The sequence below is a fragment of the Phalangium opilio genome, unplaced genomic scaffold, assembly GCF_054372755.1.
Source record: "Phalangium opilio isolate 3A_F unplaced genomic scaffold, DU_Popi_V2 ptg000009l_1, whole genome shotgun sequence".
NCBI classification, from domain to species: Eukaryota; Metazoa; Arthropoda; class Arachnida; order Opiliones; family Phalangiidae; genus Phalangium; species Phalangium opilio.
Window position 1 is genome coordinate 13,193,783 of NW_028324146.1, and position 15,546 is coordinate 13,209,328.

Consider the following 15,546-nt stretch of genomic DNA (forward strand, 5'->3'; position numbering starts at 1 on the left):
TGTCTCACTTAATTTAAATTCGAATTATTAAATAGCACTCTCGGCAACGGCCATATCACGCTGAAAACACCGGTTCTCGTCCGATCACCGAAGTTAAGCAGCGTCGAGCGCAGTCAGTACTTGGGAGGGAGACCACTTACGAACACTGCGTGCCGTTGGCTTTTTCACTTTTTTTTCCTCTTTTAAATTCCAATAGATATGAAAAAAGCCAACATATTTTCTTTTTGTTATTGTTTTAAAAAGATGAAGGTTAATTTGTCTCACTTAATTTAAATTCGAATTATTATCTAGCACTCTCGGCAACGGCCATATCACGCTGAAAACACCGGTTCTCGTCGGATCACCGAAGTTAAGCAGCGTCGAGCGCAGTCAGTACTTGGGAGGGAGACCACTTAGGAACGCTAAGTGCCGTTGGCTTTTTCACTTTTTTTTCCTCTTTTAAATTCCAAAAGATATGAAAAAAGCCAACATATTTTCTTTTTGTTATTGTTTTAAGAAGATGAATATTAATTTGTCTCACTTAATTTAAATTCGAATTATTAAATAGCACTCTCGGCAACGGCCATATCACGGTGAAAACACCAGATCTCGTCCGATCACCGAAGTTAAGCAGCGGCGAGCGCAGTCAGTACTTGGGAGGGAGACCACTTATAAACACTGCGTGCCGTTGGCTTTTTCACTTTTTTTTCCTCTTTTAAATTCCACTAGAAATGAAAAAAGCAAACATATTTTCTTTTTGTTATTGTTTTAAAAAGATGATGGTTAATTTGTCCCACTTAATTTAAATTCGAATTATTAAATAGCACTCTCGGCAACGGCCATATCACGCTGAAAACACCGGTTCTCGTCCGATCACCGAAGTTAAGCAGCGTCGAGCGCAGTCAGTACTTGGAAACTTTGCGTGCCGTTGGCTTTTTCACTTTTATTTCTTCTTTTAAATTCCACGAGATATGAAAAAAGCAAACATATCTTCTTTTTATTATTGATTTATAAAGATGAAGGTTTATTAATTTCGAATTATTAAATAGCACTCTCGGCAACGGCAATATCACGCTGAAAACACCGGTTCTCGTCCGATCACCGAAGTTAAGCAGCGTCGAGCGCAGTCAGTACTTGGGAGGGAGACCACTTAGGAACACTGCGTGCCGTTGGATTTTTCACTTTTTTTTCCTCTTTTAAATTCCAATAGATATGAAAAAAGCCAACATATTTTCTTTTTGTTATTGTTTTAAAAAGATGAAGGTAAATTTGTCTCACTTAATTTAAATTCGAATTATTAAATAGCACTCTCGGCAACGGCCATATCACGCTGAAAACACCGGTTCTCGTCCGATCACCGAAGTTAAGCAGCGTCGAGCGCAGTCAGTACTTGGGAGGGAGACCACTTAGGAACACTGCGTGCCGTTGGCTTTTTCACTTTTTTTCCTCTTTTAAATTCCACTAGAAATGAAAAAAGCAAACATATTTTCTTTTTGTTATTGTTTTAAAAAGATGATGGTTAATTTGTCTCACTTAATTTAAATTCGAATTATTAAATAGCACTCTCGGCAACGGCCATATCACGCTGAAAACACCGGTTCTCGTCCGATCACCGAAGTTAAGCAGCGTCGAGCGCAGTCAGTACTTGGGAGGGAGACCACTTAGGAACACTGCGTGCCGTTGGCTTTTTCACTTTTTTTCCTCTTTTAAATTCCAATAGATATGAAAAAAGCAAACATATTTTCTTTTTGTTATTGTTTTAAAAAGATGAAGGTTAATTTGTCTCACTTAATTTAAATTCGAATTATTAAATAGCACTCTCGGCAACGGCCATATCACGCTGAAAACACCGGTTCTCGTCCGATCACCGAAGTTAAGCAGCGTCGAGCGCAGTCAGTACTTGGGAGGGAGACCACTTAGGAACACTGCGTGCCGTTGGCTTTTTCACTTTTTTTCCTCTTTTAAATTCCAATAGATATGAAAAAAGCAAACATATTTTCTTTTTTTTATTGTTTTAAAAAGATGGTTAATTTGTCTCACTTAATTTAAATTCGAATTATTAAATAGCACTCTCGGCAACGGCCATATCACGCTGAAAACACCGGTTCTCGTCCGATCACCGAAGTTAAGCAGCGTCGAGCGCAGTCAGTACTTGGGAGGGAGACCACTTACGAACACTGCGTGCCGTTGGCTTTTTCACTTTTTTTTCCTCTTTTAAATTCCAATAGATATGAAAAAAGCCAACATATTTTCTTTTTGTTATTGTTTTAAAAAGATGAAGGTTAATTTGTCTCACTTAATTTAAATTCGAATTATTATCTAGCACTCTCGGCAACGGCCATATCACGCTGAAAACACCGGTTCTCGTCGGATCACCGAAGTTAAGCAGCGTCGAGCGCAGTCAGTACTTGGGAGGGAGACCACTTAGGAACGCTAAGTGCCGTTGGCTTTTTCACTTTTTTTTCCTCTTTTAAATTCCAATAGATATGAAAAAAGCCAACATATTTTCTTTTTGTTATTGTTTTAAGAAGATGAATATTAATTTGTCTCACTTAATTTAAATTCGAATTATTAAATAGCACTCTCGGCAACGGCCATATCACGCTGAAAACACCAGATCTCGTCCGATCACCGAAGTTAAGCAGCGGCGAGCGCAGTCAGTACTTGGGAGGGAGACCACTTAGAAACACTGCGTGCCGTTGGCTTTTTCACTTTTTTTTCCTCTTTTAAATTCCACTAGAAATGAAAAAAGCAAACATATTTTCTTTTTGTTATTGTTTTAAAAAGATGATGGTTAATTTGTCTCACTTAATTTAAATTCGAATTATTAAATAGCACTCTCGGCAACGGCCATATCACGCTGAAAACACCGGTTCTCGTCCGATCACCGAAGTTAAGCAGCGTCGAGCGCAGTCAGTACTTGGAAACTTTGCGTGCCGTTGGCTTTTTCACTTTTATTTCCTCTTTTAAATTCCACGAGATATGAAAAAAGCAAACATATCTTCTTTTTATTATTGATTTATAAAGATGAAGGTTTATTAATTTCGAATTATTAAATAGCACTCTCGGCAACGGCAATATCACGCTGAAAACACCGGTTCTCGTCCGATCACCGAAGTTAAGCAGCGTCGAGCGCAGTCAGTACTTGGGAGGGAGACCACTTAGGAACACTGCGTGCCGTTGGATTTTTCACTTTTTTTTTCCTCTTTTAAATTCCAATAGATATGAAAAAAGCCAACATATTTTCTTTTTGTTATTGTTTTAAAAAGATGAAGGTAAATTTGTCTCACTTAATTTAAATTCGAATTATTAAATAGCACTCTCGGCAACGGCAATATCACGCTGAAAACACCGGTTCTCGTCCGATCACCGAAGTTAAGCAGCGTCGAGCGCAGTCAGTACTTGGGAGGGAGACCACTTAGGAACACTGCGTGCCGTTGGCTTTTTCACTTTTTTTCCTCTTTTAAATTCCAATAGATATGAAAAAAGCAAACATATTTTCTTTTTGTTATTGTTTTAAAAAGATGAAGGTTAATTTGTCTCACTTAATTTAAATTCGAATTATTAAATAGCACTCTCGGCAACGGCCATATCACGCTGAAAACACCGGTTCTCGTCCGATCACCGAAGTTAAGCAGCGTCGAGCGCAGTCAGTACTTGGGAGGGAGACCACTTAGGAACACTGCGTGCCGTTGGCTTTTTCACTTTTTTTTCCTCTTTTAAATTCCAATAGATATGAAAAAAGCCAACATATTTTCTTTTTGTTATTGTTTTAAAAAGATGAAGGTTAATTTGTCTCACTTAATTTAAATTCGAATTATTATCTAGCACTCTCGGCAACGGCCATATCACGCTAAAAACACCGGTTCTCGTCGGATCACCGAAGTTAAGCAGCGTCGAGCGCAGTCAGTACTTGGGAGGGAGACCACTTAGGAACGCTAAGTGCCGTTGGCTTTTTCACTTTTTTTTCCTCTTTTAAATTCCAATAGATGTGAAAAAAGCCAACATATTTTCTTTTTGTTATTGTTTTAAGAAGATGAATATTAATTTGTCTCACTTAATTTAAATTCGAATTATTAAATAGCACTCTCGGCAACGGCCATATCACGCTGAAAACACCAGATCTCGTCAGATCACCGAAGTTAAGCCTCGGCGAGCGCAGTCAGTACTTGGGAGGGAGACCACTTAGAAACACTGCGTGCCGTTGGCTTTTTCACTTTTTTTTCCTCTTTTAAATTCCACTAGAAATGAAAAAAGCAAACATAATTTCTTTTTGTTATTGTTTTAAAAAGATGATGGTTAATTTGTCTCACTTAATTTAAATTCGAATTATTAAATAGCACTCTCGGCAACGGCCATATCACGCTGAAAACACCGGTTCTCGTCCGATCACCGAAGTTAAGCAGCGTCGAGCGCAGTCAGTACTTGGAAACTTTGCGTACCGTTGGCTTTTTCACTTTTATTTCCTCTTTTAAATTCCACGAGATATGAAAAAAGCAAACATATCTTCTTTTTATTATTGATTTATAAAGATGAAGGTTTATTAATTTCGAATTATTAAATAGCACTCTCGGCAACGGCAATATCACGCTGAAAACACCGGTTCTCGTCCGATCACCGAAGTTAAGCAGCGTCGAGCGCAGTCAGTACTTGGAAACTTTGCGTGCCGTTGGCTTTTTCACTTTTATTTCCTCTTTTAAATTCCATGAGATATGAAAAAAGCAAACATATCTTCTTTTTCTTATTGATTTATAAAGATGAAGGTTAATTAAATTCAAATTATTAAATAGCAATCTCGGCAACGGCCATATCACGCTAAAAACACCGGTTCTCGTCCGATCACCGAAGTTAAGCAGCGTCGAGCGCAGTCAGTACTTGGGAGGGAGACCACTTAGGAACACTGCGTGCCGTTGGGTTTTTCACTTTTTTTTCCTCTTTTAAATTCCAATAGATATGAAAAAAGCAAACATATTTTCTTTTTGTTATTGTTTTAAAAAGATGAAGGTTAATTTGTCTCACTTAATTTAAATTCGAATTATTATCTGGCACTCTCGGCAACGGCCATATCACGCTGAAAACACCGGTTCTCGTCGGATCACCGAAGTTAAGCAGCGTCGAGCGCAGTCAGTACTTGGGAGGGAGACCACTTAGGAACACTGCGTGCCGTTGGCTTTTTCACTTTTTTTTTCCTCTTTTAAATTCCAATAGATATGAAAAAAGCCAACATATTTTCTTTTTGTTATTGTTTTAAAAAGATGATGGTTAATTTGTCTCACTTAATTTAAATTCGAATTATTATCTAGCACTCTCGGCAATGGCCATATCACGCTGAAAACACCGGTTCTCGTCCGATCACCGAAGTTAAGCAGGGTCGAGCGCAGTCAGTACTTGGAAACTTTGCGTGCCGTTGGCTTTTTCACTTTTTTTTCCTCTTTTAAATTCCAATAGATATGAAAAAAGCCAACATATTTTCTTTTTGTTATTGTTTTAAGAAGATGAATATTATTTGTCTCACTTAATTTAAATTCGAATTATTAAATAGCACTCTCGGCAACGGCCATATCACGCTGAAAACACCAGATCTCGTCAGATCACCGAAGTTAAGCATCGGCGAGCGCAGTCAGTACTTGGGAGGGAGACCACTTAGAAACACTGCGTGCCGTTGGCTTTTTCACTTTTTTTTCCTCTTTTAAATTCCACTAGAAATGAAAAAAGCAAACATATTTTCTTTTTGTTATTGTTTTAAAAAGATGATGGTTAATTTGTCTCACTTAATTTAAATTCGAATTATTAAATAGCACTCTCGGCAACGGCCATATCACGCTGAAAACACCGGTTCTCGTCCGATCACCGAAGTTAAGCAGCGTCGAGCGCAGTCAGTACTTGGAAACTTTGCGTACCGTTGGCTTTTTCACTTTTATTTCCTCTTTTAAATTCCACGAGATATGAAAAAAGCAAACATATCTTCTTTTTATTATTGATTTATAAAGATGAAGGTTTATTAATTTCGAATTATTAAATAGCACTCTCGGCAACGGCAATATCACGCTGAAAACACCGGTTCTCGTCCGATCACCGAAGTTAAGCAGCGTCGAGCGCAGTCAGTACTTGGAAACTTTGCGTGCCGTTGGCTTTTTCACTTTTATTTCCTCTTTTAAATTCCATGAGATATGAAAAAAGCAAACATATCTTCTTTTTCTTATTGATTTATAAAGATGAAGGTTAATTAAATTCAAATTATTAAATAGCAATCTCGGCAACGGCCATATCACGCTAAAAACACCGGTTCTCGTCCGATCACCGAAGTTAAGCAGCGTCGAGCGCAGTCAGTACTTGGGAGGGAGACCACTTAGGAACACTGCGTGCCGTTGGGTTTTTCACTTTTTTTTCCTCTTTTAAATTCCAATAGATATGAAAAAAGCAAACATATTTTCTTTTTGTTATTGTTTTAAAAAGATGAAGGTTAATTTGTCTCACTTAATTTAAATTCGAATTATTATCTGGCACTCTCGGCAACGGCCATATCACGCTGAAAACACCGGTTCTCGTCGGATCACCGAAGTTAAGCAGCGTCGAGCGCAGTCAGTACTTGGGAGGGAGACCACTTAGGAACACTGCGTGCCGTTGGCTTTTTCACTTTTTTTTTCCTCTTTTAAATTCCAATAGATATGAAAAAAGCCAACATATTTTCTTTTTGTTATTGTTTTAAAAAGATGATGGTTAATTTGTCTCACTTAATTTAAATTCGAATTATTATCTAGCACTCTCGGCAATGGCCATATCACGCTGAAAACACCGGTTCTCGTCCGATCACCGAAGTTAAGCAGCGTCGAGCGCAGTCAGTACTTGGAAACTTTGCGTGCCGTTGGCTTTTTCACTTTTTTTTCCTCTTTTAAATTCCTATAGATATGAAAAAGCCAACATATTTTCTTTTTGTTATTGTATTAAAAAGATGAAGGTAAATTTGTCTCACTTAATTTAAATTCGAATTATTAAATAGCACTCTCGGCAACGGCCATATCACGCTGAAAACACCGGTTCTCGTCCGATCACCGAAGTGAAGCAGCGTCGAGCGCAGTCAGTACTTGGGAGGGAGACCACTTAGGAACGCTAAGTGCCGTTGGCTTTTTCACTTTTTTTCCTCTTTTAAATTCCAATAGATATGAAAAAAGCCAACATATTTTCTTTTTGTTATTGTTTTAAGAAGATGAATATTAATTTGTCTCACTTAATTTAAATTCGAATTATTAAATAGCACTCTCGGCAACGGCCATATCACGCTGAAAACACCGGTTCTCGTCCGATCACCGAAGTGAAGCAGCGTCGAGCGCAGTCAGTACTTGGGAGGGAGACCACTTAGGAACGCTAAGTGCCGTTGGCTTTTTCACTTTTTTTCCTCTTTTAAATTCCAATAGATATGAAAAAAGCCAACATATTTTCTTTTTGTTATTGTTTTAAGAAGATGAATATTAATTTGTCTCACTTAATTTAAATTCGAATTATTAAATAGCACTCTCGGCAACGGCCATATCACGCTGAAAACACCAGATCTCGTCAGATCACCGAAGTTAAGCATCGGCGAGCGCAGTCAGTACTTGGGAGGGAGGCCACTTAGAAACACTGCGTGCCGTTATCTTTTTCACTTTTTTTTCCTCTTTTAAATTCCACTAGAAATGAAAAAAGCAAACATATTTTCTTTTTGTTATTGTTTTAAAAAGATGATGGTTAATTTGTCTCACTTAATTTAAATTCGAATTATTAAATAGCACTCTCGGCAACGGCCATATCACGCTGAAAACACCGGTTCTCGTCCGATCACCGAAGTTAAGCAGCGTCGAGCGCAGTCAGTACTTGGAAACTTTGCGTACCGTTGGCTTTTTCACTTTTATTTCCTCTTTTAAATTCCACGAGATATGAAAAAAGCAAACATATCTTCTTTTTATTATTGATTTATAAAGATGAAGGTTTATTAATTTCGAATTATTAAATAGCAATCTCGGCAACGGCCATATCACGCTAAAAACACCGGTTCTCGTCCGATCACCGAAGTTAAGCAGCGTCGAGCGCAGTCAGTACTTGGGAGGGAGACCACTTAGGAACACTGCGTGCCGTTGGGTTTTTCACTTTTTTTTCCTCTTTTAAATTCCAATAGATATGAAAAAAGCAAACATATTTTCTTTTTGTTATTGTTTTAAAAAGATGAAGGTTAATTTGTCTCACTTAATTTAAATTCGAATTATTATCTGGCACTCTCGGCAACGGCCATATCACGCTGAAAACACCGGTTCTCGTCGGATCACCGAAGTTAAGCAGCGTCGAGCGCAGTCAGTACTTGGGAGGGAGACCACTTAGGAACACTGCGTGCCGTTGGCTTTTTCACTTTTTTTTCCTCTTTTAAATTCCAATAGATATGAAAAAAGCCAACATATTTTCTTTTTGTTATTGTTTAAAAAAGATGATGGTTAATTTGTCTCACTTAATTTAAATTCGAATTATTATCTAGCACTCTCGGCAATGGCCATATCACGCTGAAAACACCGGTTCTCGTCCGATCACCGAAGTTAAGCAGCGTCGAGCGCAGTCAGTACTTGGAAACTTTGCGTGCCGTTGGCTTTTTCACTTTTTTTTCCTCTTTTAAATTCCAATAGATATGAAAAAAGCCAACATATTTTCTTTTTGTTATTGTTTTAAGAAGATGAATATTAATTTGTCTCACTTAATTTAAATTCGAATTATTAAATAGCACTCTCGGCAACGGCCATATCACGCTGAAAACACCGGTTCTCGTCCGATCACCGAAGTGAAGCAGCGTCGAGCGCAGTCAGTACTTGGGAGGGAGACCACTTAGGAACGCTAAGTGCCGTTGGCTTTTTCACTTTTTTTCCTCTTTTAAATTCCAATAGATATGAAAAAAGCCAACATATTTTCTTTTTGTTATTGTTTTAAGAAGATGAATATTAATTTGTCTCACTTAATTTAAATTCGAATTATTAAATAGCACTCTCGGCAACGGCCATATCACGCTGAAAACACCAGATCTCGTCAGATCACCGAAGTTAAGCATCGGCGAGCGCAGTCAGTACTTGGGAGGGAGGCCACTTAGAAACACTGCGTGCCGTTATCTTTTTCACTTTTTTTTCCTCTTTTAAATTCCACTAGAAATGAAAAAAGCAAACATATTTTCTTTTTGTTATTGTTTTAAAAAGATGATGGTTAATTTGTCTCACTTAATTTAAATTCGAATTATTAAATAGCACTCTCGGCAACGGCCATATCACGCTGAAAACACCGGTTCTCGTCCGATCACCGAAGTTAAGCAGCGTCGAGCGCAGTCAGTACTTGGAAACTTTGCGTACCGTTGGCTTTTTCACTTTTATTTCCTCTTTTAAATTCCACGAGATATGAAAAAAGCAAACATATCTTCTTTTTATTATTGATTTATAAAGATGAAGGTTTATTAATTTCGAATTATTAAATAGCAATCTCGGCAACGGCCATATCACGCTAAAAACACCGGTTCTCGTCCGATCACCGAAGTTAAGCAGCGTCGAGCGCAGTCAGTACTTGGGAGGGAGACCACTTAGGAACACTGCGTGCCGTTGGGTTTTTCACTTTTTTTTCCTCTTTTAAATTCCAATAGATATGAAAAAAGCAAACATATTTTCTTTTTGTTATTGTTTTAAAAAGATGAAGGTTAATTTGTCTCACTTAATTTAAATTCGAATTATTATCTGGCACTCTCGGCAACGGCCATATCACGCTGAAAACACCGGTTCTCGTCGGATCACCGAAGTTAAGCAGCGTCGAGCGCAGTCAGTACTTGGGAGGGAGACCACTTAGGAACACTGCGTGCCGTTGGCTTTTTCACTTTTTTTTCCTCTTTTAAATTCCAATAGATATGAAAAAAGCCAACATATTTTCTTTTTGTTATTGTTTAAAAAAGATGATGGTTAATTTGTCTCACTTAATTTAAATTCGAATTATTATCTAGCACTCTCGGCAATGGCCATATCACGCTGAAAACACCGGTTCTCGTCCGATCACCGAAGTTAAGCAGCGTCGAGCGCAGTCAGTACTTGGAAACTTTGCGTGCCGTTGGCTTTTTCACTTTTTTTTCCTCTTTTAAATTCCAATAGATATGAAAAAAGCCAACATATTTTCTTTTTGTTATTGTTTTAAGAAGATGAATATTAATTTGTCTCACTTAATTTAAATTCGAATTATTAAATAGCACTCTCGGCAACGGCCATATCACGCTGAAAACACCAGATCTCGTCAGATCACCGAAGTTAAGCATCGGCGAGCGCAGTCAGTACTTGGGAGGGAGACCACTTAGAAACACTGCGTGCCGTTGGCTTTTTCACTTTTTTTTCCTCTTTTAAATTCCACTAGAAATGAAAAAAGCAAACATATTTTCTTTTTGTTATTGTTTTAAAAAGATGATGGTTAATTTGTCTCACTTAATTTAAATTCGAATTATTAAATAGCACTCTCGGCAACGGCCATATCACGCTGAAAACACCGGTTCTCGTCCGATCACCGAAGTTAAGCAGCGTCGAGCGCAGTCAGTACTTGGAAACTTTGCGTACCGTTGCCTTTTTCACTTTTATTTCCTCTTTTAAATTCCACGAGATATGAAAAAAGCAAACATATCTTCTTTTTATTATTGATTTATAAAGATGAAGGTTTATTAATTTCGAATTATTAAATAGCACTCTCGGCAACGGCAATATCACGCTGAAAACACCGGTTCTCGTCCGATCACCGAAGTTAAGCAGCGTCGAGCGCAGTCAGTACTTGGAAACTTTGCGTGCCGTTGGCTTTTTCACTTTTATTTCCTCTTTTAAATTCCATGAGATATGAAAAAAGCAAACATATCTTCTTTTTCTTATTGATTTATAAAGATGAAGGTTAATTAAATTCAAATTATTAAATAGCAATCTCGGCAACGGCCATATCACGCTAAAAACACCGGTTCTCGTCCGATCACCGAAGTTAAGCAGCGTCGAGCGCAGTCAGTACTTGGGAGGGAGACCACTTAGGAACACCGCGTGCCGTTGGGTTTTTCACTTTTTTTTCCTCTTTTAAATTCCAATAGATATGAAAAAAGCAAACATATTTTCTTTTTGTTATTGTTTTAAAAAGATGAAGGTTAATTTGTCTCACTTAATTTAAATTCGAATTATTATCTGGCACTCTCGGCAACGGCCATATCACGCTGAAAACACCGGTTCTCGTCGGATCACCGAAGTTAAGCAGCGTCGAGCGCAGTCAGTACTTGGGAGGGAGACCACGTAGGAACACTGCGTGCCGTTGGCTTTTTCACTTTTTTTTTCCTCTTTTAAATTCCAATAGATATGAAAAAAGCCAACATATTTTCTTTTTGTTATTGTTTTAAAAAGATGATGGTTAATTTGTCTCACTTAATTTAAATTCGAATTATTATCTAGCACTCTCGGCAACGGCCATATCACGCTGAAAACACCGGTTCTCGTCCGATCACCGAAGTTAAGCAGCGTCGAGCGCAGTCAGTACTTGGAAACTTTGCGTACCGTTGGCTTTTTCACTTTTATTTCCTCTTTTAAATTCCACGAGATATGAAAAAAGCAAACATATCTTCTTTTTATTATTGATTTATAAAGATGAAGGTTTATTAATTTCGAATTATTAAATAGCACTCTCGGCAACGGCAATATCACGCTGAAAACACCGGTTCTCGTCCGATCACCGAAGTTAAGCAGCGTCGAGCGCAGTCAGTACTTGGAAACTTTGCGTGCCGTTGGCTTTTTCACTTTTATTTCCTCTTTTAAATTCCATGAGATATGAAAAAAGCAAACATATCTTCTTTTTCTTATTGATTTATAAAGATGAAGGTTAATTAAATTCAAATTATTAAATAGCAATCTCGGCAACGGCCATATCACGCTAAAAACACCGGTTCTCGTCCGATCACCGAAGTTAAGCAGCGTCGAGCGCAGTCAGTACTTGGGAGGGAGACCACGTAGGAACACTGCGTGCCGTTGGCTTTTTCACTTTTTTTTTCCTCTTTTAAATTCCAATAGATATGAAAAAAGCCAACATATTTTCTTTTTGTTATTGTTTTAAAAAGATGATGGTTAATTTGTCTCACTTAATTTAAATTCGAATTATTATCTAGCACTCTCGGCAATGGCCATATCACGCTGAAAACACCGGTTCTCGTCCGATCACCGAAGTTAAGCAGCGTCGAGCGCAGTCAGTACTTGGAAACTTTGCGTGCCGTTGGCTTTTTCACTTTTTTTTCCTCTTTTAAATTCCTATAGATATGAAAAAGCCAACATATTTTCTTTTTGTTATTGTATTAAAAAGATGAAGGTAAATTTGTCTCACTTAATTTAAATTCGAATTATTAAATAGCACTCTCGGCAACGGCCATATCACGCTGAAAACACCGGTTCTCGTCCGATCACCGAAGTGAAGCAGCGTCGAGCGCAGTCAGTACTTGGGAGGGAGACCACTTAGGAACACTGCGTGCCGTTGGCTTTTTCGCTTTTTTTTCCTCTTTTAAATTCCAATAGATATGAAAAAAGCCAACATATTTTCTTTTTGTTATTGTTTTAAGAAGATGAATATTAATTTGTCTCACTTAATTTAAATTCGAATTATTAAATAGCACTCTCGGCAACGGCCATATCACGCTGAAAACACCAGATCTCGTCAGATCACCGAAGTTAAGCATCGGCGAGCGCAGTCAGTACTTGAGAGGGAGACCACTTAGAAACACTGCGTGCCGTTGGCTTTTTCACTTTTTTTTCCTCTTTTAAATTCCACTAGAAATGAAAAAAGCAAACATATTTTCTTTTTGTTATTGTTTTAAAAAGATGAAGGTTAATTTGTCTCACTTAATTTAAATTCGAATTATTAAATAGCACTCTCGGCAACGGCCATATCACGCTGAAAACACCGGTTCTCGTCCGATCACCGAAGTTAAGCAACATCGAGCGAAGTCAGTACTTGGGAGGGAGACCACTTAGGAACACTGCGTTTCGTTGGCTTTTTCACTTTTTTTTCCTCTTTTAAATTTTAATAGATATGAAAAAAGCAAACATGTTTTCTTTTTGTTATTGTTTTAAAATGATGAAGGTTAATTTGTCTCACTTAATTTAAATTCGAATTATTAAATAGCACTCTCGGCAACGGCCATATCACGCTGAAAACACCGGTTCTCGTCCGATCACCGAAGTTAAGCAGCGTCGAGCGCAGTCAGTACTTGGAAACTTTGCGTGCCGTTGGCTTTTTCACTTTTATTTCCTCTTTTAAATTCCACGAGATATGAAAAAAGCAAACATATCTTCTTTTTATTATAGATTTATAAAGATGAAGGTTTATTAATTTCGAATTATTAAATAGCACTCTCGGCAACGGTCATATCACGCTGAAAACACCGGTTCTCGTCCGATCACCGAAGTTAAGCCGCGTCGAGCGCAGTCAGTACTTGGGAGGGAGACCACTTAGGAACACTGCGTGCCGTTGGATTTTTCACTTTTTTTTTCCTCTTTTAAATTCCTATAGATATGAAAAAAGCCAACATATTTTCTTTTTGTTATTGTTTTAAGAAGATGAATATTAATTTGTCTCACTTAATTTAAATTCGAATTATTAAATAGCACTCTCGGCAACGGCCATATCACGCTGAAAACACCAGATCTCGTCAGATCACCGAAGTTAAGCATCTTCGAGCGCAGTCAGTACTTGAGAGGGAGACCACTTAGAAACACTGCGTGCCGTTGGCTTTTTCACTTTTTTTTCCTCTTTTAAATTCCACTAGAAATGAAAAAAGCAAACATATTTTCTTTTTGTTATTGTTTTAAAAAGATGAAGGTTAATTTGTCTCACTTAATTTAAATTCGAATTATTAAATAGCACTCTCGGCAACGGCCATATCACGCTGAAAACACCGGTTCTCGTCCGATCACCGAAGTTAAGCAACATCGAGCGAAGTCAGTACTTGGGAGGGAGACCACTTAGGAACACTGCGTTTCGTTGGCTTTTTCACTTTTTTTTCCTCTTTTAAATTTTAATAGATATGAAAAAAGCAAACATGTTTTCTTTTTGTTATTGTTTTAAAATGATGAAGGTTAATTTGTCTCACTTAATTTAAATTCGAATTATTAAATAGCACTCTCGGCAACGGCCATATCACGCTGAAAACACCGGTTCTCGTCCGATCACCGAAGTTAAGCAGCGTCGAGCGCAGTCAGTACTTGGAAACTTTGCGTGCCGTTGGCTTTTTCACTTTTATTTCCTCTTTTAAATTCCACGAGATATGAAAAAAGCAAACATATCTTCTTTTTATTATAGATTGATAAAGATGAAGGTTTATTAATTTCGAATTATTAAATAGCACTCTCGGCAACGGTCATATCACGCTGAAAACACCGGTTCTCGTCCGATCACCGAAGTTAAGCCGCGTCGAGCGCAGTCAGTACTTGGGAGGGAGACCACTTAGGAACACTGCGTGCCGTTGGATTTTTCACTTTTTTTTTCCTCTTTTAAATTCCTATAGATATGAAAAAAGCCAACATATTTTCTTTTTGTTATTGTATTAAAAAGATGAAGGTAAATTTGTCTCACTTAATTTAAATTCGAATTATTAAATAGCACTCTCGGCAACGGCCATATCACGCTGAAAACACCGGTTCTCGTCCGATCACCGAAGTTAAGCAGCGTCGAGCGCAGTTAGTACTTGGGAGGGAGGCCACTTAGGAACACTGCGTGCCGTTGGCTTTTTCACTTTTTTTCCTCTTTTAAATTCCAATAGATATGAAAAAAGCAAACATATTTTCTTTTTGTTATTGTTTTAAAAAGATGAAGGTTAATTTGTCTCACTTAATTTAAATTCGAATTATTAAATAGCACTCTCGGCAACGGCCATATCACGCTGAAAACACCGGTTCTCGTCCGATCACCGAAGTTAAGCAGCGTCGAGCGCAGTCAGTACTTGGGAGAGAGACCGCTTAGGAACACTGCGTGCCGTTGGCTTTTTCACTTTTTTTCCTCTTTTAAATTCCAATAGATATGAAAAAAGCAAACATATTTTCTTTTTGTTATTGTTTTAAAAAGATGATGGTTAATTTGTCTCACTTAATTTAAATTCGAATTATTAAATAGCACTCTCGGCAACGGCCATATCACGCTGAAAACACCAGATCTCGTCAGATCACCGAAGTTAAGCATCTTCGAGCGCAGTCAGTACTTGAGAGGGAGACCACTTAGAAACACTGCGTGCCGTTGGCTTTTTCACTTTTTTTTCCTCTTTTAAATTCCACTAGAAATGAAAAAAGCAAACATATTTTCTTTTTGTTATTGTTTTAAAAAGATGAAGGTTAATTTGTCTCACTTAATTTAAATTCGAATTATTAAATAGCACTCTCGGCAACGGCCATATCACGCTGAAAACACCGGTTCTCGTCCGATCACCGAAGTTAAGCAACATCGAGCGAAGTCAGTACTTGGGAGGGAGACCACTTAGGAACACTGCGTTTCGTTGGCTTTTTCACTTTTTTTTCCTCTTTTAAATTTTAATAG

At 37.8% G+C, this 15,546-nt stretch overlaps 16 non-coding genes and 47 pseudogenes across 16 annotated transcripts; all 63 read left to right on the forward strand.

The window, feature by feature from the left end:
• Positions 1-42: 42 nt before the first annotated feature.
• Positions 43-161, forward strand: LOC149715690 (5S ribosomal RNA). The gene has a single exon (XR_016373150.1). It is a non-coding gene; the product is annotated as a 5S ribosomal RNA (ribosomal RNA).
• A 137-nt stretch (positions 162-298) lies between these two features.
• LOC149715691 (5S ribosomal RNA) lies at positions 299-417 on the forward strand (annotated as a pseudogene).
• A 137-nt stretch (positions 418-554) lies between these two features.
• Positions 555-673, forward strand: LOC149715692 (5S ribosomal RNA; annotated as a pseudogene).
• Positions 674-810: 137 nt separating this feature from the next.
• Positions 811-913, forward strand: LOC149715693 (5S ribosomal RNA; annotated as a pseudogene).
• Positions 914-1,035: 122 nt separating this feature from the next.
• LOC149715694 (5S ribosomal RNA) lies at positions 1,036-1,154 on the forward strand (annotated as a pseudogene).
• A 137-nt stretch (positions 1,155-1,291) lies between these two features.
• On the forward strand, positions 1,292-1,410 carry LOC149715695 (5S ribosomal RNA). Its single transcript, XR_016371969.1, has one exon. It is a non-coding gene; the product is annotated as a 5S ribosomal RNA (ribosomal RNA).
• A 136-nt stretch (positions 1,411-1,546) lies between these two features.
• On the forward strand, positions 1,547-1,665 carry LOC149715696 (5S ribosomal RNA). The gene has a single exon (XR_016371997.1). It is a non-coding gene; the product is annotated as a 5S ribosomal RNA (ribosomal RNA).
• A 136-nt stretch (positions 1,666-1,801) lies between these two features.
• On the forward strand, positions 1,802-1,920 carry LOC149715697 (5S ribosomal RNA). The gene has a single exon (XR_016372016.1). It is a non-coding gene; the product is annotated as a 5S ribosomal RNA (ribosomal RNA).
• A 133-nt stretch (positions 1,921-2,053) lies between these two features.
• On the forward strand, positions 2,054-2,172 carry LOC149715698 (5S ribosomal RNA). Its single transcript, XR_016373162.1, has one exon. It is a non-coding gene; the product is annotated as a 5S ribosomal RNA (ribosomal RNA).
• A 137-nt stretch (positions 2,173-2,309) lies between these two features.
• Positions 2,310-2,428, forward strand: LOC149715699 (5S ribosomal RNA; annotated as a pseudogene).
• Positions 2,429-2,565: 137 nt separating this feature from the next.
• On the forward strand, positions 2,566-2,684 carry LOC149715700 (5S ribosomal RNA; annotated as a pseudogene).
• A 137-nt stretch (positions 2,685-2,821) lies between these two features.
• Positions 2,822-2,924, forward strand: LOC149715701 (5S ribosomal RNA; annotated as a pseudogene).
• A 122-nt stretch (positions 2,925-3,046) lies between these two features.
• LOC149715702 (5S ribosomal RNA) lies at positions 3,047-3,165 on the forward strand (annotated as a pseudogene).
• A 138-nt stretch (positions 3,166-3,303) lies between these two features.
• LOC149715703 (5S ribosomal RNA) lies at positions 3,304-3,422 on the forward strand. The gene has a single exon (XR_016373186.1). It is a non-coding gene; the product is annotated as a 5S ribosomal RNA (ribosomal RNA).
• A 136-nt stretch (positions 3,423-3,558) lies between these two features.
• Positions 3,559-3,677, forward strand: LOC149715704 (5S ribosomal RNA). The gene has a single exon (XR_016372023.1). It is a non-coding gene; the product is annotated as a 5S ribosomal RNA (ribosomal RNA).
• A 137-nt stretch (positions 3,678-3,814) lies between these two features.
• LOC149715705 (5S ribosomal RNA) lies at positions 3,815-3,933 on the forward strand (annotated as a pseudogene).
• A 137-nt stretch (positions 3,934-4,070) lies between these two features.
• LOC149715706 (5S ribosomal RNA) lies at positions 4,071-4,189 on the forward strand (annotated as a pseudogene).
• A 137-nt stretch (positions 4,190-4,326) lies between these two features.
• LOC149715707 (5S ribosomal RNA) lies at positions 4,327-4,429 on the forward strand (annotated as a pseudogene).
• A 122-nt stretch (positions 4,430-4,551) lies between these two features.
• On the forward strand, positions 4,552-4,654 carry LOC149715708 (5S ribosomal RNA; annotated as a pseudogene).
• A 122-nt stretch (positions 4,655-4,776) lies between these two features.
• LOC149715709 (5S ribosomal RNA) lies at positions 4,777-4,895 on the forward strand (annotated as a pseudogene).
• Positions 4,896-5,032: 137 nt separating this feature from the next.
• Positions 5,033-5,151, forward strand: LOC149715710 (5S ribosomal RNA). The gene has a single exon (XR_016373686.1). It is a non-coding gene; the product is annotated as a 5S ribosomal RNA (ribosomal RNA).
• Positions 5,152-5,289: 138 nt separating this feature from the next.
• LOC149715711 (5S ribosomal RNA) lies at positions 5,290-5,392 on the forward strand (annotated as a pseudogene).
• Positions 5,393-5,528: 136 nt separating this feature from the next.
• On the forward strand, positions 5,529-5,647 carry LOC149715712 (5S ribosomal RNA; annotated as a pseudogene).
• A 137-nt stretch (positions 5,648-5,784) lies between these two features.
• LOC149715713 (5S ribosomal RNA) lies at positions 5,785-5,887 on the forward strand (annotated as a pseudogene).
• Positions 5,888-6,009: 122 nt separating this feature from the next.
• Positions 6,010-6,112, forward strand: LOC149715714 (5S ribosomal RNA; annotated as a pseudogene).
• A 122-nt stretch (positions 6,113-6,234) lies between these two features.
• On the forward strand, positions 6,235-6,353 carry LOC149715715 (5S ribosomal RNA; annotated as a pseudogene).
• Positions 6,354-6,490: 137 nt separating this feature from the next.
• Positions 6,491-6,609, forward strand: LOC149715716 (5S ribosomal RNA). Its single transcript, XR_016373697.1, has one exon. It is a non-coding gene; the product is annotated as a 5S ribosomal RNA (ribosomal RNA).
• A 138-nt stretch (positions 6,610-6,747) lies between these two features.
• LOC149715717 (5S ribosomal RNA) lies at positions 6,748-6,850 on the forward strand (annotated as a pseudogene).
• Positions 6,851-6,986: 136 nt separating this feature from the next.
• LOC149715718 (5S ribosomal RNA) lies at positions 6,987-7,105 on the forward strand (annotated as a pseudogene).
• Positions 7,106-7,241: 136 nt separating this feature from the next.
• On the forward strand, positions 7,242-7,360 carry LOC149715719 (5S ribosomal RNA; annotated as a pseudogene).
• A 136-nt stretch (positions 7,361-7,496) lies between these two features.
• LOC149715720 (5S ribosomal RNA) lies at positions 7,497-7,615 on the forward strand (annotated as a pseudogene).
• Positions 7,616-7,752: 137 nt separating this feature from the next.
• Positions 7,753-7,855, forward strand: LOC149715721 (5S ribosomal RNA; annotated as a pseudogene).
• Positions 7,856-7,977: 122 nt separating this feature from the next.
• LOC149715722 (5S ribosomal RNA) lies at positions 7,978-8,096 on the forward strand (annotated as a pseudogene).
• A 137-nt stretch (positions 8,097-8,233) lies between these two features.
• Positions 8,234-8,352, forward strand: LOC149715723 (5S ribosomal RNA). Its single transcript, XR_016373708.1, has one exon. It is a non-coding gene; the product is annotated as a 5S ribosomal RNA (ribosomal RNA).
• A 137-nt stretch (positions 8,353-8,489) lies between these two features.
• LOC149715724 (5S ribosomal RNA) lies at positions 8,490-8,592 on the forward strand (annotated as a pseudogene).
• A 137-nt stretch (positions 8,593-8,729) lies between these two features.
• Positions 8,730-8,848, forward strand: LOC149715725 (5S ribosomal RNA; annotated as a pseudogene).
• Positions 8,849-8,984: 136 nt separating this feature from the next.
• LOC149715726 (5S ribosomal RNA) lies at positions 8,985-9,103 on the forward strand (annotated as a pseudogene).
• A 137-nt stretch (positions 9,104-9,240) lies between these two features.
• On the forward strand, positions 9,241-9,343 carry LOC149715727 (5S ribosomal RNA; annotated as a pseudogene).
• Positions 9,344-9,465: 122 nt separating this feature from the next.
• LOC149715728 (5S ribosomal RNA) lies at positions 9,466-9,584 on the forward strand (annotated as a pseudogene).
• Positions 9,585-9,721: 137 nt separating this feature from the next.
• Positions 9,722-9,840, forward strand: LOC149715729 (5S ribosomal RNA). The gene has a single exon (XR_016373720.1). It is a non-coding gene; the product is annotated as a 5S ribosomal RNA (ribosomal RNA).
• Positions 9,841-9,977: 137 nt separating this feature from the next.
• On the forward strand, positions 9,978-10,080 carry LOC149715730 (5S ribosomal RNA; annotated as a pseudogene).
• A 137-nt stretch (positions 10,081-10,217) lies between these two features.
• On the forward strand, positions 10,218-10,336 carry LOC149715731 (5S ribosomal RNA; annotated as a pseudogene).
• A 137-nt stretch (positions 10,337-10,473) lies between these two features.
• LOC149715732 (5S ribosomal RNA) lies at positions 10,474-10,576 on the forward strand (annotated as a pseudogene).
• Positions 10,577-10,698: 122 nt separating this feature from the next.
• On the forward strand, positions 10,699-10,801 carry LOC149715733 (5S ribosomal RNA; annotated as a pseudogene).
• Positions 10,802-10,923: 122 nt separating this feature from the next.
• LOC149715734 (5S ribosomal RNA) lies at positions 10,924-11,042 on the forward strand (annotated as a pseudogene).
• A 137-nt stretch (positions 11,043-11,179) lies between these two features.
• On the forward strand, positions 11,180-11,298 carry LOC149715735 (5S ribosomal RNA). Its single transcript, XR_016373642.1, has one exon. It is a non-coding gene; the product is annotated as a 5S ribosomal RNA (ribosomal RNA).
• Positions 11,299-11,436: 138 nt separating this feature from the next.
• LOC149715736 (5S ribosomal RNA) lies at positions 11,437-11,539 on the forward strand (annotated as a pseudogene).
• Positions 11,540-11,661: 122 nt separating this feature from the next.
• Positions 11,662-11,764, forward strand: LOC149715737 (5S ribosomal RNA; annotated as a pseudogene).
• Positions 11,765-11,886: 122 nt separating this feature from the next.
• LOC149715738 (5S ribosomal RNA) lies at positions 11,887-12,005 on the forward strand. The gene has a single exon (XR_016374145.1). It is a non-coding gene; the product is annotated as a 5S ribosomal RNA (ribosomal RNA).
• A 138-nt stretch (positions 12,006-12,143) lies between these two features.
• On the forward strand, positions 12,144-12,246 carry LOC149715739 (5S ribosomal RNA; annotated as a pseudogene).
• Positions 12,247-12,382: 136 nt separating this feature from the next.
• LOC149715740 (5S ribosomal RNA) lies at positions 12,383-12,501 on the forward strand. The gene has a single exon (XR_016372542.1). It is a non-coding gene; the product is annotated as a 5S ribosomal RNA (ribosomal RNA).
• A 137-nt stretch (positions 12,502-12,638) lies between these two features.
• LOC149715741 (5S ribosomal RNA) lies at positions 12,639-12,757 on the forward strand (annotated as a pseudogene).
• Positions 12,758-12,894: 137 nt separating this feature from the next.
• LOC149715742 (5S ribosomal RNA) lies at positions 12,895-13,013 on the forward strand (annotated as a pseudogene).
• Positions 13,014-13,150: 137 nt separating this feature from the next.
• LOC149715743 (5S ribosomal RNA) lies at positions 13,151-13,253 on the forward strand (annotated as a pseudogene).
• Positions 13,254-13,375: 122 nt separating this feature from the next.
• LOC149715744 (5S ribosomal RNA) lies at positions 13,376-13,494 on the forward strand (annotated as a pseudogene).
• Positions 13,495-13,632: 138 nt separating this feature from the next.
• On the forward strand, positions 13,633-13,751 carry LOC149715745 (5S ribosomal RNA; annotated as a pseudogene).
• A 137-nt stretch (positions 13,752-13,888) lies between these two features.
• Positions 13,889-14,007, forward strand: LOC149715746 (5S ribosomal RNA; annotated as a pseudogene).
• Positions 14,008-14,144: 137 nt separating this feature from the next.
• On the forward strand, positions 14,145-14,247 carry LOC149715747 (5S ribosomal RNA; annotated as a pseudogene).
• Positions 14,248-14,369: 122 nt separating this feature from the next.
• LOC149715748 (5S ribosomal RNA) lies at positions 14,370-14,488 on the forward strand (annotated as a pseudogene).
• Positions 14,489-14,626: 138 nt separating this feature from the next.
• On the forward strand, positions 14,627-14,745 carry LOC149715749 (5S ribosomal RNA). The gene has a single exon (XR_016372368.1). It is a non-coding gene; the product is annotated as a 5S ribosomal RNA (ribosomal RNA).
• A 136-nt stretch (positions 14,746-14,881) lies between these two features.
• LOC149715750 (5S ribosomal RNA) lies at positions 14,882-15,000 on the forward strand. Its single transcript, XR_016374339.1, has one exon. It is a non-coding gene; the product is annotated as a 5S ribosomal RNA (ribosomal RNA).
• A 136-nt stretch (positions 15,001-15,136) lies between these two features.
• LOC149715751 (5S ribosomal RNA) lies at positions 15,137-15,255 on the forward strand (annotated as a pseudogene).
• A 137-nt stretch (positions 15,256-15,392) lies between these two features.
• On the forward strand, positions 15,393-15,511 carry LOC149715752 (5S ribosomal RNA; annotated as a pseudogene).
• The last annotated feature ends 35 nt before the right edge of the window (positions 15,512-15,546 follow it).